Source organism: Trifolium pratense, linkage group LG5 (assembly GCF_020283565.1).
Source record: "Trifolium pratense cultivar HEN17-A07 linkage group LG5, ARS_RC_1.1, whole genome shotgun sequence".
Taxonomy (NCBI): domain Eukaryota; kingdom Viridiplantae; phylum Streptophyta; class Magnoliopsida; order Fabales; family Fabaceae; genus Trifolium; species Trifolium pratense.
In genome coordinates this window covers 41,385,150-41,411,608 of record NC_060063.1, presented here as the reverse complement: position 1 = coordinate 41,411,608, position 26,459 = coordinate 41,385,150, and the positions used below count along the sequence as shown (strand labels likewise).

Here is a 26,459-nt window from a genome sequence, read left to right as displayed (position 1 = left end):
CATTAATAGCTCCCCTCAAGTTGGACTATGGATAGAACATAGTCCTAACTTGGATAAAAAAGAAGAAAAAGCAGGATGATTGAGTGGCTTAGTGAAGACATCAGCAAGTTGAGAGGTGCTTGGCACCGGAAGTAAGTGAATGAGCTTTGATTGAATTTTCTCACGAATCACATGGCAGTCAAGTTCGATGTGTTTGCTCCTTTCATGAAAAGTAGGATTGTGAGCTAAGTAAATAGCTGACCTGCTGTCACAAAACACAGAAGCTGGATTTGAAAATATTATCTTGAAGTCTTGAAAGATGTATTGTAACCATTGAATTTCACAAGTTAAGGAGGCCAAAGCTCTGTATTCAGCCTCTGTTGAAGATCTAGACACAGTATTTTGCTTCTTGGACTTCCAAGAAATTAAAGAGGAACCAAGTAACACACAAAATCCTGTTATAGATTTTCTAGTTTCAGGGCACCTTGCCCAATCAGAATCAGCAAAGGCACTGATCTTCAAAGAACTAGAAGCAGATAAAAAAATGCCTTTTGCCGGATCAGATTTGAGATATTTAAGAATATGCATGGCAGCATTGTAGTGAGGGACCAAAGGTTTAGAAACAAACTGACTCAAATGTTGAACAGAAAAGCTAATGTCTGGGCGAGTATGTGTCAAATAAAGCAGCCTTCCTATAAGTCTTCTATAAGAAGAAGGGTCATCCAAAGGAGCACCATCAGTGCTGGAGAGTTTAGTTGTAGGATGAAAGGGAATAGAGGAGGGCTTAGTTCCAAGTAGACCAGCATCTTCAAGGAGTTCAAGTGTGTATTTTCTTTGATTGACAAAAATCCCAGTGTCAGATCTTGCAATTTCCAAACCTAAGAAGTATCTTAATTTTCCAAGATTTTTAATCTTGAATTTCTGATCCAAAAACATTTTTACATTTTGTATTTCATGGATAGAGTTTCCAGCAAGAACAATATCATCAACATATACCAAGAGTGCAGTAAAGCTTTCAGTTGTAGATTTTATATATAAAGAATGATCAGATAGTGAAGGAGTATATCCCAAAGAAACTAAAGAGGAAGATAGCTTGGAATACCATTGCCTACTAGCTTGTTTCAAACCATAAATGGATTTGTGTAACTTACAAACTTTGTTGGGTTCATTAGTGGCAGGAAAGCCAGGAGGGAGAGACATATATACATCCTCATTTAGATCACCGTGCAAGAAAGCATTGTTTACATCCAATTGTTCAAGATGCCAACCCTTGATGGAAGCTCTATCCTTGATGGAAGCATTGTACAATTTATTTAACAGTAATAAAGTAAATATTATTTACATTAATAGGCGGCACTCGAGCATGGTGATCCTCCCTGATAACGTTATCGAAGAAATCCTATCATTCCTTAATGTGAAGTCTCTGATGCAATTGAAGTGCGTCTGCAAGTCATGGAAGACTCTGATAACTTGTGACCCGATGTTTATCAAACTACACCTTAAGCGATCAGCAAGAAACGGACACCTTGCATTAATCTATGATGAATTCAATATCATACGTCTCCCCTTAACGAGTTTAATCTCCATCAAAACAACACCCCTTCCTGCCAATCCTTACTTCCATGAACCTTGCTTCCGCGACTCTTTCTTCCACCAACCTGATGCCCCTCACCCTCCCTACTGGAGTTACTTGAAAGTCGTTGGTTCATGCAACGGACTGCTCTGCTTGTACGGCTCTGTTACCAGCCACTATCATAATAATAATTATCAAGAGATTTTTCTATATTTGTGGAACCCATCAACCAAGACATTATCTAGTAAAATATAGTGTTTATTCACGTCGACGAAGACGACGAGATAAACACACCATCACTAGCTTGCAGTTGGAAATTTTGGTTTGGTTATGATAATTCAACCAAAAATTATAAGATTGTGGCCTTCCATCGATTGGTTAACGAGGTGAGAGTTTTAAATTTGGGTGACAATGACAATGTTTGGAGACATATTCATAGTTTCCCTGTTGTTCCTTTGGACAACTTTTCCCATCATCCAACTTCTCATCAGGGTATTAATAATCCTGGTGTGTATGTGAGTGGCACCGTTAACTGGTTGGCCAGTCCAAATGTGAGCATGTATAATTTTGATTGGGAAGTTATTAATATCAACCGATTTGTCATCGTCTCGCTTGATTTGAGTACAGAGACATACCGTCAATTTCTACCCCCTCGGCCTCTTGGCGATCATCTAGTGGTATCTGTCGAACCCACACTCGTTGCGTTGATGGACTCTCTATGTTTTTTTCATGATTTTAATGGTACCCATTTTATCATATGGCAGATGAAGGAATTTGGATTTGAAGAGTCATGGACTCAATTCCTTAAAGTTAGTTACAAAAGTATTGCTAATTATGAACCTATTTTGTTTCCATTGAACTTGTTCCCATTATGTCTTTCTAATGATGGCGAGACACTCATAATGGTGTGTGAAGAAGACCACTCAGCCATTCTCTATAACTTGAGATATGATAGAGGAGAGAAAATTACAATACATAGCAATCTAATACAGTGGTTTTGTGCCAACTATTATGTTGAAAGCTTGGTTCCGACTAGTTGAAAGTAAGTTTCTTTCGAAGCTTTTCACTTTTCAATACCCTCCCTTGTTGTATGATCATTCGGCTCAAAGAATTGATCATCGTCTTCCTTTTCATATTTTCAGGCACAAAGGAAAGAATTTCATTACAGTGGCCTTCTCCCCTGTGTTTTGAATGTTGCAGCTTAATTTGGGAGGTTGTTTTATTAACAATTTCATGAGAGAGGTTGTTTTATTTATATTGTTTTTATTTTCACTTTGATTGTATTTTAAGCATATTTTGTGTTAAATATGCTTGAATCTCAATCCCAAAAATTAGTTCATAGGATAAGCTTGTCATCACATATTATTTATACATTCAACGTCCATAACTAAAAATTTCTTGTTTACCTGCGGATTTTCCCAGGGATCTTGGTTTCCAGCTAATACAGTGTTCCATAGCCTTTTTTATCTGATGTAAGCTATTACTAGTACGAGTTTAGGAGTTAAAAACGAGTTAAATTGTGCATAAAATCGTTTTTTGATAGATTCGTGCAAACTTGTATAGACAATGTACAAAACATGAAGTTGTGCCGTGTGACTCACCTACTTGTTCAATCATGTTCTGTCATGATTGTTGGATAATAAAATAATAGGCTATGTTATTGGGCCTGCTAGTTGGTAGTTCATTAGGTTTTATATATATATTATCTAGTAACTTTTTGTAATGTTAAGCTAATGCAATGATATTCTATTGAAACTCTAGTCGTCTTTCTCTTTTCCTATTTGTATATCTATATTGTTAACATGGTATCTAGAGCATGGTTCGATCCAACTTGAACCACTTGTCGCTTCCGATGTCGAATTCCCAAGTGTGGGAATATGTTTATTGTGTGCGTTTGATGTTTGCTTGGGAATATTGAAAGAAAAGAAAGAATAAGGAGAATAAAGTGTCGTTGCTGTGTGTTATTGTTGTTGTCGTGGAAATTCTAACAATTGCTTTCATATTGTTGGTTTCTAGTAAGTTATGTTTTGTTACTTTTTGTCATAGATAATTGCATCAGTCAATCTTTGGGTTAGTGTTGCTTTGTTTGTCAACTTTTTATTGTTGTTTGAGTCATGCTTATTTGGTCTTTGATGATTGATTAAGTTTGTATGCTGCAATTTTGGTTTGTTCTTCTCTCTCCTCTGTTTGATCTTATTCCTTTTGTTCAATATTGGATTTTGGTTTCTCGTTGCTTTAGTGTTGAATCTAATTAAGGCTTGCTAGTTGGAAATTTTGAAGTTGAAGTTAAATTTATTCCATGCTTCGGTCAAACAATGAAAGTTGCATGTTTTTGGTAAATCGATTGGCTTTGAAGAAATAATTTGGTGGCTTTTTAGATGCATTGAATTTGTTGGCACGTGATGAGCTATCATGGTGGAATTGGTCGAACATTGTGGTTAATTCAATCATATGTAATTTTCATTGTTCCACAAATTGCAATAGTCGATTGTGGATTTCTTATTAGTTTGGATATTGTTTTCCTTGTGTTTGGAAAGGCAATATGTGGAACTTTTTAACATGATATGGTTGCTAGGCATGGAAGTAGTGACGACTTGCTGCAGCATTGCTGTGAACTATGGTATTTTGGAAGGAATTGGTAATGTTTGGTATGATTGTGTTGTTTGATTTGGTCTGGTTTGATTCTTCTCTTTTGGTTGTTTGGTGAGTCGAGTGCTCACAATTTGGTTTTTCTAATCGATTGTATTGCACTTCTCCCCCTATTGCACTTCTCTTCTGATTGCATTGCACTTCTTCTGATTGCATTGCACTTCTTCCTATTGCACTTCTGATTGTATTGCACTTCTCCCCGTGTTGTCCTTCTTCTGATTGCATTGCACTTCTTCCTATTGCACTTCTGATTGTATTGCACTTCTCCCTATTGCACTTCTTCTGATTGCATTGCACTTCTCCCCCTATTGCACTTATCTTCTGATTGTATTGCACTTCTCCCCCTATTGCACTTCTTTTGATTGCATTGCACTTCTCCCTATTGCACTTCTTCTGGTTGTATTGCACTTCTTCCCCTACTGCACTTCTCTTCTAATTGCATTGCAGTTCTCCCTATTGCACTTCTTCTGATTGATTGTACTTCTCCCTATTGATTCTTATGATTGGTTTAGTTTGAATTTGTTCGATTGATTTGGTTTTTTGGTTAGCTTGGACTGAATTGGATAGGATGTTGGATTAATTTGATTTGGTTGCCCCCTCTTTGATGGTAAATTGCTGCTCTCAGTTGATCGTAATCTTAATTGGGTTGACTTATTGTCAGAGCTAATTTGTAACAAGCTTAAAGCTTCATAAGCTTTAACCTGAGGGGTGATGTTAGAAGTTTATTTTATTTGGTAGTTTATTTTATTTTCGTATTTTGTTTAACAAACTCATAATACTTCTTGTTGATGCATAATGAGTTTGAGAGTATGTGTTGGATAATAAAATAATAGGCTATGTTATTGGGCCTGTTAGTTGGTAGTTCATTAGGTTTTATATATATATTATCTAGTAATTTTTTGTAATGTTAAGCTAATGCAATGATATTCTATTAAAACCCTAGCCGTCTTTCTATTAACAGTGATGTCCTTTTTTTTGTTGAACAGCAAAGAAATTTTTATTTATATTAAAATTGGAATTAGTAAAGGATGTACTTAAACCACAAATGATTGAAATGAAGAATACGGAGCGTACTCCACCCAAAGAAACCAAAACAACTACCAAAAATCTAAAAACATGTATAGCGAATCAGACGCACCCCAATTATAATAATATATTTTTCATCCATTATTTATGTTATAAAAATGGTAAATTCTTCGGTACATACACTCGCTCACGTCAATAATTTTGATAGGTTTATAAATATTGTACAATATTATGTTAAAATAGTGTAGTTACAAAATACCCACTAATTTTTAATTCAATTTTTTTCATTCAATTGAAAGAAAAAGATATCTAAGACATGTGGTGAAGCATACCGAAATAAAGAACGATAAAATAACCTAAAATATTCTTCTTTTTCTTATTTTTGGATCATGTTCGTTTTCTTATTTTTCAATTTTTCGAATCTTAATTTTTAATAAACTGAAGTGAAAACTTGTATGGCTTTGGTGGAAGATATTGTGTTTTTTCGACAATTATATAGGAGAAATCAAAGAAAAACTATTGTTTATGGGATTTACGAATTTCTCTTTAAAATTCATGTTTTGATGTTTAATACTTGATAGTTTTGTGTTAAAATCACTAGAAATTGTATTTTGATCGAAACCCACAAAAAATCATGTGAAAAGGAAATATTCACGCTGGACGGCGACCCATGTTTGACCCGGTTTATGGTCGTGGGTCAACCAGCCAGAGATTAAAGATCAATAAGAATAGACATTACTATATAACTGTTAAAAAAAACTATATGAATTAACATGAGAATCCATCAATGTTCATCAATTATCCTTGCCAATTAAACTTATTAATTAAATCTTTATCCATCACCACATCTCTCTTCCAATTTTAACTCATGCCTTTAAGAAAAAAAAGAAACATAAAAAAATTAAGAATGAATGTGAGAGATGGGTATTAAGAAAGAAAAAACTTGAATCGATGATCATTGAATCATCTTGCATAAACTGTGAAAAAATAAAGAACACTACAAAAAATTGTTAAGTGGCGGTTGGAAGATAAAAAAAGAAATTGAAGGGAAGTTATAATTATTTTTGTCATGGCATAGATGTAATTGTTATGAAGGGTATTTTTGGAAGAAAAATAGACTACACCAAAAATAGGCTTCCTGATGCGGTACGATGTGGTGGTACACATAATTGAAGATCACACCGCAATTGAAAATGCAGACCACAATTTAAAACCATATATAGTTTATGCTATCAACAACGTTTACTTTGTACACCTTTAAATAAGAAAAATTGCATGAAGTCATCCTTAAATATAGTAAAATTTATTATTAAATTATTTTTCTTTAATTACAACATTTTCATTCTATAGCAACGCCTAAAAGCCATTGTGTAATGCACCCTCATCGGTATAAAAAAAAAATGCAAAAAAAAAAACGTTGACATAGGCTATGAGAACGATTTCAGGATGTGGTGTACTGGCGCGTTCTCTTAGCCTTTCTCAATCGTTTTTGAGACAGAGAGAGTACTTATAAATCCATCAAGGTGTTTATTTACCTATTATGTCGATCAATGCACATAAAATACATTTTTTTATTTAAATGGAAACTAAAAGTATGCAAAAATTGAATTGAATAAAAATCACATTTTTATTAAAATCATTGTTTACGGTGTTGGAACAAAATTGATTTAAAAATGTTTGCCCCTAAATCTATTAAGGTTTTGATGATAACAAAGTATTAATAAACAATTGGAAGGACTAAAAATTTAATTTAAGTGTGCAGGACTTAGATTCAATTAAGCTCTGAATAATGATCAGAAGTTAAGGACTTCAGAAGTTTGTAAGCGATCAGAAGATTGTGAGACTCAGAAGTTGTACACTTCAGACGATGAAGTCTTCAGAACTTCTTAAGGTCTTAGCTTCATCAAACTCTGCTGATCTTCTTGAAGTTTGTAAAGATTCTCTTTTGCAAGTCAACTCTTCTACCAATGAAGAAAAGGACCTTTCAAGCCTGATCAGAACAGCTAATCTCTTTCTGTCTGTTCTCTTTTGAGAACGTGGGTCATCAGTTATGTTAGCTGAATAAGGAAAGTCTTCTCTGCAGTAGTCAAAGTACCTGAAACTCTTACTTAGTTTTGGATACAACCAAACTGCATCAAGACAGGCTGCTTGAAGACAAAAGATTATCAACTTCAACGGTCATCTCTGCAACGACTCTTTTCTAGTCGTATATATTCTAAAGGAATCAGTTGTAATAACATATCAAGGATTATTAACACGCACGAACAAAACTCTGAATTCCTCATACAAAGCTCTGAACCTCTGAACTGTGTTGTTGCACTTTTAGTTCAAATATTTAGTATTTGTTCTTCTAGGTTCTGACTAAGAGCTATTGTATACTTTCCATTACTTTATAATATCTAGTACTTGAAGTCTTAAGCTTGTGTGCTTAAGTGTGAAGTCTTAAGCTTGTGTGCTTGAGCATTGTTGAGAAGTCTCTTGCTTGTGTGCTTGAGCAGTTGTAATCTTGTGTGATTATAGTGAAATCCCTTGAAAGTGCAAGGGGACTGGACTACTCTCGTTTTGTGAGAGGAACCAGTATAAATTGCTTGTGTAATCTCTCTCTCTCTCTTAACTTGTTTTATTGTGTTATTTATCCGCTGCTGTTGTAGTTAAGTTAAGAACTTGAAAAAGTTTTAAACTTGACTAAAACACAATTCAACCCCCCCTTCTTGTGTTTTCACACCTTCAATTGGTATCTAGAGCTCTGGTCTGTTACTTTCACTTAACAGTGAGACAGTAAAGATCTTGTGAGAACACTATGTCTGGAGGAGACGATAGTAGCACTAGAACAACTGGTGAAGCCAGTGATGCCAGTGGTGCTGGTGGTGGTCCTAGAAATGCTTTTGGTTTTGACTACTTAAGTAATGAATCACATGAACATAGTGGCAATAGGAAAGCCCCTATATTCAATGGTGATGCATCATTATTTGAGTGGTGGAAGGAAAGACTGTATAGCAATATTACTGCTATTGATCATGAGTTATGGGATTTGGTTGAGCTGGGAGTAACTTTTGAAAACTTAAATGAACATGGAAGATTGTCCATTGAGCATAGAAAGTTACTCACACCAGCTAACTTAAAAACCTACACTAAGCATCATAGAGTAAAGGACATTGTTGTTGGTGCTATTAGACATGAAGATTATGTCAGAATAGAAAACAAGTCTACTGCTAAATCTATCTTTGATTCTATGTGTGCTACCTATGATGGTAATGAAAAGGTTCAAGAGGCTAAGGCTAGTCTCTTGATAAGGCAATATGAACTATTCACTATGCAACAAGATGAAAACATTGAGACTATGTTCACAAGGTTTCAAATCCTTGTATCTGGTCTTAAAGCTCTTAAGAGAAGTTATTCCACCTATGACCATGTTCAGAAGATTCTGAGAAGTCTTCCTATTGCTTGGAGACCTAAGGTCACTGCAATAGAGGAAGCTCAAAATCTCAAAACTCTGAGTCTTGAGGCTCTGATAAGCAATCTCAGAAGCCATGAGATGGTTCTGAATGCTGATTCAGAAGCTAAGAAGAAGTCCAAGTCTGTGGCTTTACAGTCAACTAGGACTCCTTCTAAAGCTCTTAAGACTCAGCTTCTTGACATTGAAGAGGAATCTTCTGCAGATGGTCAAGAGGAGGAAATGGGTGAAGATGAGTTTGCTTTATTCACCAAGTTTCAGCAATGGAACAGATTTAACAAAAGAAACTTCAGAGGTAACAGCTCCAGAAATTTTGTCAGCAAAAAGGATGATCAGAAGAACTGCTTCAACTGTAAGAAGCCAGGACACTTTATTGCTGACTGTCCAGAAATGTCTGCTAAAGACAAAAGCAAAAGATACAGCTCAAAGAAGCAACAATTCAAGAGCAAATTGAAAAAGAGTCTGATGGCTACTTTTGAAGAGCTATCATCTGAGGAAGAAGTTGAGGAAGAAGAAGAGGCAAATCTAGCCCTGATGGCTTCAACTGACTCAGATGCAGACTCAGAGGATGAATCAGAATCAGATTCAGAAGTAACAGATGAGGTATTTTCTGACTGTTCTAAATCTCAACTTATAACTGCACTTAACAAGGTCATTGAGAAACATCTCAGAGTGTTAAGTAAACAAAAAGTTTTACAAGAAAAGCTTAACACTCTGACTGAACAAGCAGAACATTTTCAAGGTCTGTATCAAGAAACTCTGAATAGAGTAAATGACTTTGAAAAGGGTTGTGCTGTTTGTCACAAACCTATTGATGAGCAGGAAATAGCTCTTCAACAATTTGTGCATCTCAACCTTGGGAAGAGCAAAGCTGCTAATAGAATTTATAATGTTTTGAGACATAGAGGAGAAGGACTTGGCTATGAATATGGTAGAACATATTCAAAGCTAAAGACCTTTGCCAAAAAGGTTGGAAAATCTTGGGTTTATTATGTTGTTCTACCAAGTGAAGAGGAAAAGAATCCTGGTATTGTTGAAAATGACGATGATGATCTGAGTGATTTAGAAGCTGACAGCTCAGAGGAACCAAGTGCCTCAGGATCTGGAAAGAAAAGTTCAGAAGATAGAAGTTGTTCAGAACCTGAGAACATTAGTTCAAATGTTCTGAAAGCTTCAACATCTGAGACTTCAAATTCTGGATCCAAAGGAACTTCAGTACCTGAAGCTAGTCAATCTAAAAGATCAGAAGTTTTTAAAAGAAAAAATTCAAACTTCAAATCTCAGATGAAGTACAGGACTCAGATTATTTATGATTCTAGAGTCAGTAGATATAATCAATCAGAACATGGGATTGGTGATAAATACAAACCCTGGAATCATAAACAATCCAAATCCTAGAATAATAACAGATTTCAAACAAAGAAAAGGTTTCAAAAAGGTTATTATTCCAAACCAAGATCTTTCTCTAACACTAAACATCATAGTAAGCATTTGTGGACTAACAAGCGTGGACCCAGAAGATGGGTACCAAAAGCTGAAATAATGTATCATTCAGATTTACCAACTAGAAAAGGATATGTCCTACCTAGAGTATGGAAACAAGTCCTATGCAAAGGAAGGAGGGCTTATGTCCTAGACAAATGGCTGACAAGTTCTCAAGTTAACAATCAGAACTTGAAAAATGAAGAGGAAGAATACTGGGATGACTTTATCATTAACTGTGATGAAGAGTTCTACCGCAATGATTAAAGTTGTTTCTCATACAGCCTACCACTCAAAGAAGTATCATGAATCACTCATGGTATCTGGATAGTGGATGTTCAAGGCATATGACTGGTGACAAACAACTATTTTCTAAGCTGACTATGAAAGAAGGAGGATCTGTTGGCTTTGGAGGTAATCAAAAAGGAAAGATAATAGGTACAGGTACAGTAGGTAATTCTTCCCTATCTATTAATGATGTCTGGTTAGTAGATGGACTCAAACATAACTTATTGAGCATAAGTCAATTTTGCGACAATGGTTATGTAGTTGTCTTTAATAAGGAATCATGTACTGTGTCTAAACAATCTGATAACTCCATTATATTCAAAGGTCTGAGAAAGAACAATGTTTATAAAATTAATCTTTCTGATTTGAATGAACAAAAAGTGATGTGTCTTTTGACCTTGAGTGAAGAAAAATGGATCTGGCATAAGAGGTTAGGCCATGCTAACTGGAGGTTAATCTCTAAGCTTAGCAAGCTTGACCTTGTCAGAGGTTTACCTAAAATCAAATATCACTCAAACACACTTTGTGGTTCTTGTCAAAAAGGAAAAATTACAAAATCATCTTTTAAACCTAAGAACATTGTTTCTACCTCAAGACCATTGGAACTTCTTCACATTGATCTTTTTGGGCCAGTTCACACTGCTTCTATCAATGGAAAGAAGTATGGATTAGTAATTGTTGATGATTACAGTAGATGGACTTGGGTAAAATTCCTAAGAACAAAAGATGAAGCTTATGATGAGTTTAGCATCTTCTGCAAACAAATTCAAAATGAAAAAGGCTACTCTATTTTAAAAGTTAGAAGTGATCATGGTGGAGAATTTGAAAATGAACCTTTTGAAAACTTTTGTGAAAAATATGGCATCTTGCATGAATTCTCTTCTCCTAGAACTCCTCAACAAAATGGGGTTGTAGAAAGGAAGAATAGAACTCTGCAAGAAATGGCCAGAACCATGATGCATGAAACTAATGTAGCAAAATTTTTATGGGCAGAAGCTGTAAACACAGCATGTTATGTTCAAAATAGAATCTATATCAGATCTAAATTGAACAAAACTGCTTATGAACTGTTCAAAGGAAGAAAGCCTGACATTTCTTATTTTCATCAGTTTGGATGTACTTGTTACATCTTAAACAATAAAGTCCATCTAAAGAAATTTGATGCTAGAGGTTATAAGGGTATCTTTATAGGATATTCTGAACGCTCAAAAGCATACAGACTGTATATTTCTGAAACACACACTGTGGAAGAAACTATGCATGTCAAATTTGATGACAAAGAGCCTGACCAAGTGTCAGAGCTTGTGGAAGGTTTGTCTAGATTTCAGGTATCAGAGGATCAGTATTCAGATATTCCAAACTACTCAGAACATCCATTCTCTGAAGAACCTCTGAACATAACAGTTCCTACAGACTCTGAACAACAAAGAACTGAAGCAACTCCTGAACTTGCTGTTGATGAGTCTGAAGATGATGAGCCCCCAAGAAATACTTTCAAATACAAATCATCACATCCAGAGGAACTGATCTTAGGCAACAAAGATAGTCCAAGGAAGACAAGATCTCAACTGAGAAATGAGGAATCTTTAGTTGGTCTTATCTCAATGATGGAACCTTCAAAGATTGATGAAGCTCTGAAAGATGATGCTTGGATTGTAGCAATGCAAGAAGAGCTGAATCAATTTCAAAGGAATGATGTATGGACTCTAGTGCCCAAACCTTCACACAAGAACATTATTGGAACAAAATGGGTATTCAGAAACAAGCTGAATGAGCAAGGTGAAGTGGTAAGAAACAAGGCTAGATTGGTCGCACAAGGTTATAGTCAGCAAGAGGGGATTGACTATACTGAAACCTTTGCACCAGTTGCTAGACTTGAAGCAATCAGGTTACTTCTATCTTATGCTGTTAATCATGGAATAACTTTGTATCAGATGGATGTTAAGAGTGCCTTCTTAAATGGTTTTATTTCTGAAGAAGTGTATGTTAAGCAACCTCCTGGTTTTGAAGATGTCTCAAACCCAGAACATGTTTTCAAATTGAAGAAATCACTGTATGGTCTGAAACAAGCTCCAAGAGCGTGGTATGATAGACTCAGTAATTTTCTTCTTGAAAAGGGTTTTGAGAAAGGGAAGGTTGACTGCACACTCTTTAGAAAAACAACCAAGGAAGACATTTTAATCATTCAAATTTATGTTGATGATATTATATTTGGTTCAACTAATGCTTCCTTGTGCAAGAATTTTTCTAAGATAATGCAGGATGAATTTGAAATGAGCATGATGGGAGAATTGAAATTCTTTCTGGGAATTCAAATCAATCAGAAGAAGGAAGGAACTTATGTTCATCAATCAAAATATACCAAGGAACTTCTGAAGAAATTCAACCTAGATGATTGCAAGATAATGAACACTCCTATGCATTCAACTACCAACATGAGCAAGTCAGAAGATGAAGGAAAAGTAGATCAAAAGGTCTACAGAGGTATGATTGGTTCCTTACTCTATCTGACAGCCTCTAGACCAGATATTTTATTCAGTGTCTGCTTATGTGCAAGATTCCAGTCAGATCCTAGAGAATCTCATCTTACTGCTGTAAAGAGAATCTTTAGGTATCTGAAAGGAACAACTAATCTTGGACTTCTCTATAAGAAATCCAATGATTATGTGCTAAATGGATTCTGTGATGCTGACTATGCTGGAGATAAAATTGAAAGAAAATCCACAAGTGGCAATTGTCAATTTGTTGGTGAAAACCTTATCTCCTGGGCCAGTAAGAGACAAACTACTATAGCTTTGTCTACAGCAGAAGCAGAATACATTTCAGCAGCTAAGTGTTGCACACAACTACTCTGGTTAAAATATCAGTTAGAAGATTATCAGGTAAGCAGTCACAATATTCCTTTATATTGTGATAATACTGCAGCCATTCATTTATCTAAAAATCCTATCCTACACTCTAGAGCCAAACATATTGAAATCAAACACCACTTTATCAGAGATTATGTTCAGAGAGGCATTATAGATATTAAGTTTGTTGATACTGAAAATCAATGGGCTGACATATTTACTAAAGCCTTACCTGTTGAAAGATTTGATTTTATAAAGAAACATCTGAACATGTTTTCAATCTCTGAATGAAATTTTTTTTTTTTTGGCAATTAAAGTGTAAGAGGTTATGTATATCAGAACTTATGATTCAGAACATCTGAAACACAAGCTCTGAAGTACTTAACTCTGATAGAGAATTTTAAATATCTCAGAGGCTCTGAACTATTTAAGTGGGAAACGTTTAGTATTCGCTACTGAACAGTTGTCCATTAAAATAGCAGTTACCGAGTAAATTTCTGCACGTGGTCTACGTGTGTCAGGTAGTGGGTGGTTAATGATGATTTTTGGTATTCAACTTTCTGTCAATTAGCGTAACTTCCCAAATTTGCTATTTTCGTGTTAACTGTGTGCATTTAAATAAAACTTACACAATACACTTGCACACTTCTCACTTTCACAACCTACACTTTCTTTTCTCTCTAAACCTTCAACAAAATTTTCTTTCTCTCTCATTAGTTCCTACCCTTACCTAAACTCCTTCATGGCCGGTTCCTCATCTTCTTCATCAACAAAAATTCCTCCGTTCATGTTTAGAAATCTTCAAATCGTTGGGAACGAAATGGAGTTTCCAGAATCTGAACTCATCTTTCTCTCTGAGAAGATGATAGACTTTGATAGTTTGAAGGCAAATGGGTTCGATGTGAAACGGTACTTCTCCACTCAAGGTTGGGATAAGTACTTCAACATGCTTAATGGTCCTATTTACCCAGATCTCTTGAAGAAATTCTGGATGAAAGCTAAAGTTTTTGATAAGGCTGAAGCTAAGCAGGAAGAACTTGCTGCTATTGAAAGAAATCCAAGTTTAAAAGGTAAATCTAGGAAAGAAATGGGTTTACTGGAATTCACTGGAAAACAGATTAGGTCAAATATCTGTGGTATGAATCTGGCTTTCTCGCCTATTCATTTCAACGCTTTACTTGGCTTGGATAACTCTGGGATAGAGTTAGATGTTTTTGAGAAGGACACAAGGTATAGAGATGATCTTCTGGCTCTGATATGTACAGATCTGAAACTGAAGGGTAAAGTCAAGGGTTTGACTGATGTCTGCAGAGTGTTGTTCAAGATCATACTAGCTGCTATCAGTCCAAGAGTTGGTGGTACTGATACAATCTCCTGGACTCATCGTCACTTGATCTTCTTCCTTCTGAAAGGAATGAAAGTGAATCTAGGAGAATATTTCTTTGAGAGGATCTGTGAAGCAATCTTCTCAAGCAAATCTCAGAGGAAAACAGCCATAGTTTATCCAAGATTACTCTCAGACCTTCTTTATCAAGGTCATGTTGTTCAGAATCTGAAGAAATTCCATCCAGAACTTGTGGAAAAGAAGTTCACTCCTGAGATTCTGAATGCAAGTTTTCTGACCAAGATGCGCATCATCTCATCAAAGTTGGTTCAACCTACACAAGAATTTACAGCCAGTCTTGAAGATCGTCTGTATGTAGATGGGTACCCAGTAATCTCTGAAATGGATGCTGAGCACATCATCCAAGATTATCTGGGAAGTTCTTAGGAAAGAAGGGTATACTGTTGATAGGAGTATGGTCCCTCCAGCTCTTGTAAACATGTATAATCCTAAGAGGAAACCTAAGAGGAAAGCTGAACAAGAAAAACCAGATCTTCTGGCTCAGAAGAAGGTTAAGGTAGAAGAAGCTATTGCTGAGCAAAGAACAAAGAGGAAACATGAAGATTTGTCTGGAAAAGCTGCTGCAACTTCATCAAAGAAGCCTATTGTTGTTGATGATGAAGAAGAAAGTGAAGATAGTGACTCTTCTGAATCTCAGTCTGATTCAGAAACTGAGTCTGATGAAGAAACTCTGAGTACTAGGATGCATCAGAAACAAGTTCCTGATCCCAAAGGTAAGTCTCCTAAGTACATCTTTAACGAAGCTGAAATTGGATTAGGGTTTACCAAGCCACTTAGAACTATTCTTCCCAACATTTCACCTTCTGATAACCCACTTTCTGAACTTGAAAAACACCTCAGCCCTGACCCCCTCAATAATCAGCCTCTTACTCATGAAACCCACAAATCTTCCTCACCTCCTAAACCAAAATCACCTCTACCTCAACCTCAACCACAAAAACAATCACCTGATATTCCACCATCTGAACCTCAACCAGATATCCCAACTGCTGAACAAACCTCTCCCGCTAAACAACCCTCTTCACCTAAATCTCCTGAACCATCCCCTGAACATAAATCTCCTGAACCATCACCTGAACACATTTATCATGAATCAACATCTGACATCTCTTCCTCTGAATCAACTCCTGAACCCAATCCTAAACCAAGCATTCATACTTGTGCCCCTAACCCTTCAGAAGCAGAAGTTGTTATCATTGACAACCCTGCTAATGAACCATCAAAACTCTCTACCTTTCCCAATATCTCACCCTCATCCTCTGACCCTTTTGGTAACCTCTCCAATCAGCTGTATGATGATTTACTTAGGTTATCCCATATTCAGGACAAGTTTTTGGTGTGTCCCTCTGATGTGGATATGGAGGTGTCACTAATCAAGGCTAAAATCTGCAAAGCTCTGGATGCAATGGGTGATGAGATCAAGACTGTGATTGGGCAACGGGATTTGGATTTGGTACATCTGCTGAAGGACAGCTTAGCAAGAGCAAGTTTGAAACGACTGACTGGGTTTAACCATGAAGAGCATGAGCGTGCTAAGTTTGCTGCTATTGCTGCTACTACAAGGCATATGTCTGTGTTTAAGGAATGTTGGGTGGACTCTAAGCTTTTCAAGAGCCTTGAGGATCAAAGGATTGAGAATGAACGTCTAGCTGAAGCTGCTGCAAGACTTGCTGAAGAAATCCCTGAGATGAACCAAGAGGATGCTACAGATGCTGATATTCTGATGATTGATTATCCAGAGGAAGGTGAACCCTCCTCTGATAAAGGCAAGGCACCTTTGGTTGAAGATCAAGCACCTGTGGTTGTAGATCAGCTGCAGATTTTTCAAGAAGCTCTGAGGGAACAACAAGAAGGGTTGGAAAGGCAAAGGACAGCTCACCTCAATTTGGAATCTAAAGTTGATGGTCTAGTTTCCAACGTGGGGTCTCTGAATGACAAATTTGACCAGCTCTTAGCCTTTCTCAAGAAACCTTAGGATTCTTTGCACTTTATATCTTTCATGATATTTATCTTCTGAACTTGATATTCCTATTTTCTTTACTTTATGTTTATATTGTCTGACCAATTTTATTTTGGATTTTAACTTAGTTATGTGGTTTGTTATTTTTTGCTAATTTTCTTTGATAAACAAGAACATAAGAACACAAGATGATTTTAAAAAGAAAATTTTTATTAATGATCTAACAATGTTGAGTACATTGGTAAAAAAGAAAAAGACAACCTAATCCTAGTCAGATGGATAATACTCAGAAGAAATCTCAGATTTCTCCTCAGCATCCTCTGATGAAATTTCTATGGGATCTGGGTTCTGCTCTTCTTCTTCTTCTTGTTCTTCTTCTGGAACATAGCCAGCCAAGAACTCAACATAGTCAGCGTCATCTTCATTTTCTTCAGCTTCAGAATCTGATGAAATGATTATAATCTCAGCCTCTTGTGGTTTCTTGTCGTCTTTTTTATCTTTCTCATCTTCTTCGCGTTTTTCTTCTTCTTTCTTTCTCCGAAACTCTGCGATACGTGAACTAAACCTTCTCATTCTTCTTGATCTTTCGTGATATACTCGTTTATTTTTGTTTTTCTGTGAAGAATGCATGTTAACTCGTTCACCTTTTATAAACCTTTTAGCGCGTTGTTTTTTGTTTTTGAAATAAATTCACCTTTGTAACAACCACTCTTCTTCTTTCACTGTCTTGGTTATCTCATTTTTTTTTACTTTTTGATAATGACAAAAGGGGGAGTAGTTACGCATTAATTGATAAGTGATAAGTTTCAAAGCTGAAACCACGCTCTCGCTTTTATCCGTTAAGTTAAAAGTTGTTACTTTTAAGTTGTTTTACGTAATTCAATGTGGAGACTAAGTTAGTTGAAACTGAAATAAATTTCGTAAGTAAGGATAAGTTAAGAGTGCAATTTTAACTTAGCCTTATGAGACTTAGGGGGAGAGCTTGCAAACCTCTCACTCTGAAGAAAGATATGAAATTTGTTTTATTCCAAATTATCTTAATCTTATACTAAATTAAAATATCATGGATAAAACTTAAAGCTTAGGCTTTAAGGAGTATCAATCTTAGGGGGAGCTTGCAAACCTCACAAACCTAACATCCACATAAGAGAATTTGTCATATTTTTTTAGTGTTAGAGATTTTTTATCATAAATATTTCTTGAGACAATCAGAGACAGAGTTATCGGTGATTGAGTCAATCCTCCCTCCATTAATCATAGCAAAGATATCGCGCGGAGATCAATAAAACCAAAGCACTTGCCATAATAATGAGAACCATGGCAAGGAGAACCATAGCAAATATGCAGTTGATGAACAAAATCACAAATGGGCTCACAGAATCCGAGCAATGTCATGTCTCCTGCAAGTTAACATAATTATAAACATTATAACAAATCCAGAAAAAGTTAACAACATGAGTCATTTAGTGTTAGGAGATTTTTTAAAATAATCTCATGGTATATATACTCATTTGAAAATGTTACACAAAGTCATGAAAGACTTGGTGATTTAAGCAAAGTCATACTTTTTCGGATTGAAATAACTTCTTTGTTATTTGAAAGTTTTCTTCTTGCAAAATGCAGTACGAAAGAGTGTTCTTTGAATCGTATTTCGAGTAGACAAGAATCAAAACATATTAAACGTTAACTTTTAATTTTCAAAGATCAACCCTAAGAATGAAGATATTTAAATTTTCAACTACTCTTTAACAACATAATGAATTTTACGTTAAACCTTAATACTATTATGAGAGTATTACAAGTACTCCAAGTGCTAAATTTTTATGTGATTTTGTTTTTTTTACAATGCTGACAATGAGGATCGAACCTAAGACTTCATGCATATTACCCAACTCCCTCACCACTAGACCAAACCTAGTGATTAATACTATATGAATTTATTTAATCCCTTTCTAAGTAAACAAAGTGGTTTTTTTTTTGGTTTATAATCCTCTAGTTCCTAGGGGAAAGGGGTCCTAGTAGTTCAGAGTTCGGCCTCGAGATAAGTAAAGTCTGGCCAAGAAATTGTTCCACCCGGTAAACAAAGTGGTTTTTTTAGTTACTACCACAATATACATTGTCAAAGATTATCTTTCCATAATTCCGCAAGTATTTAACACATGTTTAACCGATAAAATCAAAGACATAGGCTTACTAAAAATAAAATCACTGCAAGAAGTTGATTATTCACTCACTAGAGACATGGTTATTTCTACAATTAAGTTAGGCTTAAATGCAGTTTTGCCCCCCCTGTTTTGATTAAATTGGAATTTTACCCCCCATGTTTTAAAACGCGGACTTTTACCCCCCTATTTTATAATTTTTTGGATTTTGCCTCCCTAAAATTCTGCTTTCAAGTAACAACTTCAAAGCTTCACACACAACCCAATTTGGATCAATAATTCACCAAACGGATATCGAAATGACCGTAATCGAGTTATCTTTCCACAGAATCAAACCCCAATAAATTTGGAGTTACAATGAGAGATTAATTACTGTTTTAGTGAAGGTATGTCCCCCAAAATTCTGCACAAAATCTGTTTTCGAGTCACAACTTCAAAGCTTCGCACACAACTCAATTTGGATCAATAATTCACCAAATGGATACCGAAATGACCATAATCGAGTTATATTTCCACAAGATTAAACCCCACTAAATTTGGAGTTACAAAGAGAGATTAATTACAGTTTTAGTGAACGTCATTTTAGTGGGGTTACAAAGGTAATTAATCTCTCTTTGTAACTCCAAATTTAGTGGGGTTTGATTCTGTGGAAAGATAACTCGATTACGGTCATTTTGATATCCGTTTGGTGAATTATTGATTCAAATTGAGTTGTGTGCGAAGCTTTGAAGTTGTGACTCGAAAGCAGATTGTGTGCAGAATTTTGGGGGACATACCTTCACTAAAACAGTAATTAATCTCTCTTTGTAACTCCAAATTTAGTGGGGTTTGATTCTGTGGAAAGATAACTCGATTACGGTCATTTCGATATCTGTTTGGTGAATTATTGATTCAAATTGAGTTGTGTGCGAAGTTTTGAAGTTGTGACTTGAAAGCAGAAATTTAGGGGGGGGCAAAATCTAAAAAATTATAAAATAGGGGGGTAAAAGTCCGCGTTTTAAAACAGGGGGGGTAAAATTTTGATTTAATCAAAATAGGGGGGGCAAAACTGCATTTAAGCCATTAAGTTATTTGTTCTTCTATTTTTCCATTTTTATTTTATAATAAAACTTTTGACTTTTTACATAACAGATCATCGATTTTTGAAATGCTGCTTATTATCGAAATCTCCTTTGTCGGACTACTTCTTTAGCAGTACAAATTTGGAGCAAGATGCTCCTCATGGCAAAGATGTGCAAATTGAATTGAATTCTCAAATGAGAAATCTACAAATTAAGTAGATGTTTTACATCGACAAAAACAAAAAGCCTAACATTTAATAGCTCCGGAATCTGATTTTCATAGTTATTATTATGTGTGGTAGCAGGTGTTATTTTGGTTCGCAAAAGAAGAAAATTAGGATGAATGATTGGTAAGTTATGTCACATAATGTGTGAATTTCCTAGATTGGACACTTGAACATCTGGAATCAAAACTAGATTTTACAATAGAGGGAGACACATATTAAGTGTACATGTTCTTTCAATCTAGAATAACACAATTACATTTTATGCTATAAAAACAGGAATTAGCAAAATGATTATTAAACAATATGCATACACATAAACCTAAAAATAACAAAGATGAAACTATACTGATAAAAATAGAATAAGAAAATGATCATCTAATTGCATATAATGAGGATGAAATTGCATAAAAGAATTAACATTGATTGTTTATACTGTAACCAAGTAAAATAGCATTCAACAGCAGTGAAACCAATCCCAAAGTATGTCTCAATTTTTCAAATTTAAGCAAAATAAATTCAAGAAATAGGATACGGGGAATGGATGAATTGGAGAAAATTTTCACCCAATCTGTTAAACGTGTGTCATGGACGTTAACAAGGTCAACCGATTCTTTGTTAACAAAAAAGCATGTAAGAATGTTAAGGTATGAAAGCGAGTGTTTCAACAATCTTAGAGATACCATCTTAAAATATTTAGGTTAGAACTAACTTATATAAACAAATAACTCAATACAATGTGTAACTCTGAACACTCAATCCAAAAGCTCAATACAATGTGTGACTCTAAACCCTTATTCATGTAATATGCAAGGGTCCTCCTGAGCATAGCTCAGTTGGCTACATGGACCGAAGTCTGAACTCTGTTATTCCCATTTATTCACCTTTAAAAGGTGAAATTCTAGTCACTATACTATTTACAAAAGAAAAATAAAAGTGTTTAACGTGTGCTGACTCAGAGCTTATTCGTTACAAATTGATATGTTACGCGCACGTTTTCAGCTCGCTCCTTTTTCTCTATTTTTCAGTTTCATAGCTCCTCTATAAATAGAGGTCTCCCCTAAGTTACAATTTACTCCATAATTCTAAAATGTTGTTTTACTCCATAATTCTAAATTGTTGTTTTTTCTCTATGCTCTTTTCATCTTTTCTTTTTTATGACAGTCAATTATATGTTGTTTTTAGTAGTAAGTTAGGTAGTTTTAATAGCAGTTGAAGCTCAAAAGCAAGCAAATACCTGAAAAAGTGAAGTTACTTGGCCCAGAAGCAAGTAAAGAGGAAAAAACAGCAAAAAAAGGGGGCAAAAACGTAATAAACAGCGCAAGTCGTCGTACCTACGATGAAGTCCAGTGTAGCGTGATGAGAAGGCGGTTTTAAATTGAAGAAAATCTGCAACAAATCTATTCCATCGTACCACAATGACTTGCCATATCGTGGCACGATGATGACTTGAAAAGCACGCAAAATATCTTGAAGAAATCTTCCATCGTACCACGATATGATCCATCGTGGCGACGATGAGGCGAAAATACACGCCATCGTGGCCACGATAGGTGCGATGGACGCGCAGAAAAAGCCCAAACCCAGCTGAAAAACTATAAATAGAGTCTTTCTCCTTCACTATTATTCATTCAAAAATATTCAGAAACATTGAATATTCACTCTAGAGTTAGGAGAACTCTAAGGAGGAGGCAAGGAGGCCAAGGAACTCCAAGGCCAATATGGTTATTTTCTTTCTGTCTTTGTAATTTATTTTTCCTAGATTAGGTGGAGTCGAGGAACTCCCTGACGAATGCTTGGTTTTGTATTTTGTACAATTTGGGTATAAATTCACTTGCTTTCTGATTGCAAACTCTTTTATTGTCCGGTTTTATATTTATTTTAATATTGATCACATTAGAATAAAATCTAAGGACCTAGTGGATATCACATAGGAAACGAAGTTAGTAATCCCGAACGAATGACAGTATGCTAGAGCCAAGTTGAGACCATTAAATTCAGTATCTGAGGTCTTAGTATACGATTAGAACGCACGATAATTTCTACCTGACAGAGTTATAACTACTTAGAGGTACACGTGACGACTTATGACACATGGAGCTACTAAGGTAATGATACCAACGTTTTTAACAAAAAAGTAGTACCTGAGGCAATGAAACTTAAATAGAACCACTAACTAGGCTTTGTACAGTTTGTAATAGAAATATGGCTTGATATTGCTTCTAACCTATTTTCAACAGTCTAATTCCTGATAGAGGGAAAGAAGAGAATAACCACCAAGCAGGAGTAAGGGAGAGATCCGACCACACTTAATCACCCTGTGTGGTCACACACACAATATTTACTTTCAATATTTACTTTCCTGTCATTTACTATTACCCGCAAAAGATACCTTTCAAACAAACAGAGCGAAGGCAACTATATTTCTAAGCGAAACTAGTAACTTTGGCACAATCCCTGTGAAGAACGATAAACTTATCACTTTATTACATGGTAGCGATTCTGTGCACTTGCAGAACCACCGTCACTTTTCTTGTTTCAGAATATTAGAGTGGCCATAATGCCATATACGATTGGTCTCGGTACAAAATACGATAGGTATTTATACTATAATTAATAAAAATAGATAAATTTTTATTTAAAACCATCTATGCCAATTTTTATTTAAAATAGATAAATTTATATAATTAATAAAAATAATAATTTAAATTAATTAAATACCTCAGGCCGGAGCTCCGCCCAATAGTCACCTGACCGCCGCCATGCTCCGCCGGAGCTCCGCTGCCGAACCGCCACATTTCGCCGGAAACATTACCGGTCGCCGCCTTGGGTCGCCGGAGCGCCGCCGTCATCCCGCCTCCGGTCCGCCGTCCACAGCCACCGGCAGCCACCACTTCTTTATATAATTATTTTATTATTTAATAATTTAATTGATGTTAATGTATTTAAATAAAAATAAAATATTTTAAAATTAACAAAAAACTATTAATAATAAAAATAAGTTCTTCTTTTTTGGTATTCAAAATAAGTTCTTCTTTACAAAATAAAAAAGCTGTTCTTCAACAAAAAAAAAAATAATAACTGATTTAAAACCAGTCTTTTCAAAAATCAACTGGTTTTAATAAAAAAAATCGGTTTAAAACAAGTTATCTGAAACTAAACTGCTTTAAAATATAAACCGGTTTTAAGTCGGTTCTAAACTGAATTGAAACTGATTTTAAAAATAAACTGATTTTTATAAAAAATAGTTTCAATTACTGAACTGAACCATATAAGTGGTTCAGTTCAGTGCAGTTCATGAACCATGAACACCCTACCTTCAACACAATTAACAAGCATATCCTAAAACGTGAGTATTTTTGCTGCCAATAAATATATTGCCTAGTTAACAAGTTGACTTTGATAATAGGTTGTTTTACTGCACATGATTTTGACGCATCATATTTATGAAACAAAGATTGACCGAAAAAGACTAACATAGTATGGCACAAGTAGATACTTGAATCCCTTGACCATTTGATCTTGGATTCGATTAATGACTAGATACTTTTAGTTTAAAAGAAATAACTGAAAAAGGAACCACATCATTTTTACCGGAAAAGGAGTCAAATGTTAGAAATGAATGACAATTGTTTGTTTACATGGACCTACAAATTAAGGAAGAAAAAAAAAAGTTATCCAAAGACACTGTCTTGAAAATTTATAATTTGTCCTAATCTTACGTACGTACCAACTACTATGTTTATACTTAATTAGACAAAGGAAGCAAACCACAGGGTAAGCATAGCCTATAATTAAGCTTATGGGTGTAATATTTGATACGCTAAATAATAGAGGACTTGATAATTTTTTATGTACCCTATTTGATTCAGAAACCGATTATATATGGGACAATATAAAACATGTAGTAAGAGACAAGACAAAAACAAGAATTTTTATCTTTTACGAATCACATGACAACTTTTTGTGCATAGTACAACTATAAAAAATACAAAAATATCTATTTTATTTTCGAATATAAAAAATATTATCTCGCTATTTCTCTCCGGTGCAATTTTATCATGTCCTGTACTATTTTATTTTATCATGTACTTGCTGTTTTACAAATCAAACGAGTGAGCTAACGTTCAATCCAGCACCAAAAACTAGTAACTAATGATTGTGGAAATCAAGGTTATTCGTGAGATTTTTTGTACCATGGACAAATTAAATGAATGGCGTTCGATGTTGTTTATAATTTACTCCCTCCGTGACACTATATAAATAAAAAAACTCATTTTTAGGTTATTGCTTTATTAATGTATTTATTCTATATTATAGACCAAATACATTAATAAAACAATATATGAATCTAGAAAATGTGTTTTTTGCTTATATAATATCACGGAGGGAGTAAAGATAGTCAATGGTTTAATTAAGTTCTTAATAATGATTTTCACTTTTCTTCAAGTGAGTATGCCAAGTGATTTTCACTTTTCTAAAACTTAGTAAATAAAAGGAAGAAATTAAGTTAAGACAAATGATAAATTGCTGAGTAAAATTAATAATTTGAGATTTATGATTTGCATTCATTAATCTATTTTAAATTTTTTTTTTTTTTGATAAGCAAAAAATTGTATTAATAAGGAGTACAAGAAGTACTCAAATCCTTACAATACAATGAAATTCCTCAAATGCTAAGAATACATTCTAAAGGATTAATACACCAGTCATAGTACAAATAGGAGCAATCTCTACCCGACCGACCAATAAACCAAAACCACGAAATGAACTTAATTTGATCTACCAACTGATTACAATCAAATATAGTACCCCTAAAAATGATGTTATTCCGTACCCTCCAAGTACACCAAGTGGTTGCTAGCCATATCAAATGTTTCACTTTCGATCCCTTTTTCGATTTAACAATATCACCAAAGAAATTAAAATGCTTCCATCCTTCCTCATAATGATGATATACGCACAGCCTACCCATTGATAGATACTTTTCCACACTTGTTGCATCAAGTTACAATTGAAAAAGAGATGTTTGCAGTCCTCTAATTCCTTGAAACAAAATACACAAGATAAATCATGAGAATTAGATAAAATACCTTGATAAGCAAGAGCTGCTCTTGTAGGTAATTTTTCAATAAGTAATCGCCAACCAAAAACACCAACTTTTGATGGGATATCGTTATTCCACATCCCCTGCAAAGATGTTAATACATTTGTGTTCAATTCCCACGCAGTTCTACCATTTTGCAGTAAAGAGTAGACAGATTTAATTGACAAATTATATTGATTTTTCATATTTACTAATAATGACTTTCCTATAATTAATAAAGTACCCACTTACAAAAAAGAATTAAATGTTATTAAAAAAAATATGTAAAGTAAATAAGGGTATTTTTGAAAAGAAATAATCAATGTCATTGATAATTGCAAAAAAATCTTGTGAAAAATGATAAATTTTTTGTCAAACTAACTCTTATAAATAGGGACGGAGGGAGTATATACTTAAATTTTCAATATGCCATTTGGATAAGAGTTGCCAATTTTCATAGTTGGCCAAGGTATTAATACCCCACAGCCTGGTTGATGGTTTCCAAAATGCTGATTAGTTTATTCCCTTAAAACACAATTAATAACCATATCCCAAAACTTGTGTGTCATTTTGGCGGCCAATATATATATATATAAGCAATGGCCAATATATATATATTTAGTGCCTAATTAGTCAAAAAGAAAATAAATTAGTGCATAATTTTTTTTGTCAAATAGTTTATTGATTAAAAGTTAGATGATCGGAGTTTAAACCCCGACCTCTATATATATAATGCAATATTATACCAACTGAGTTAAGCTCATAAGACAATTTAGTGCCTAATTAACAAAATAATTTGGAATAAGATTATAATATTGCATAGCAGCAAAACCACATTTTCAATTGTTTTTCTTTTAACAAGCAAAAATGAAATATATTAATCAAACAAAATAGTTGATCTCTTCAGTACAAGATGTATCAAGAAAGACTACAAAAGTTTACAAATGAGACGATCGGAAGAACTACGTGATAGACAAAGTGAATCTAGGCCCAGACAAGTAAACGGACTCAACCACCAACTATGAAAGTTTGAAACTATATCGAAATGTGTTGTCTTCGACCACTAGTAAGAATAAAGTTTAACCTTATCCAGTAATTGAGGAATGGACATCTCTAAATTCCTGAATAATCTGTGATTTCTTTCATTCCAAATAATCCAAACGCATAGAAGTTAAATAAGCTGCAAAAAGAAGCGTCGAGCTCGCGAAACACCTGATGAATAAGTAAACTGGAGAAAATGATCTGATAGAAGTGGAGGATC

General features: G+C 34.7%; 1 pseudogene; it reads left to right on the top strand.

The window, feature by feature from the left end:
• Positions 1-1,342: 1,342 nt before the first annotated feature.
• On the top strand, positions 1,343-2,592 carry LOC123886678 (annotated as a pseudogene).
• Positions 2,593-26,459: the final 23,867 nt, after the last annotated feature.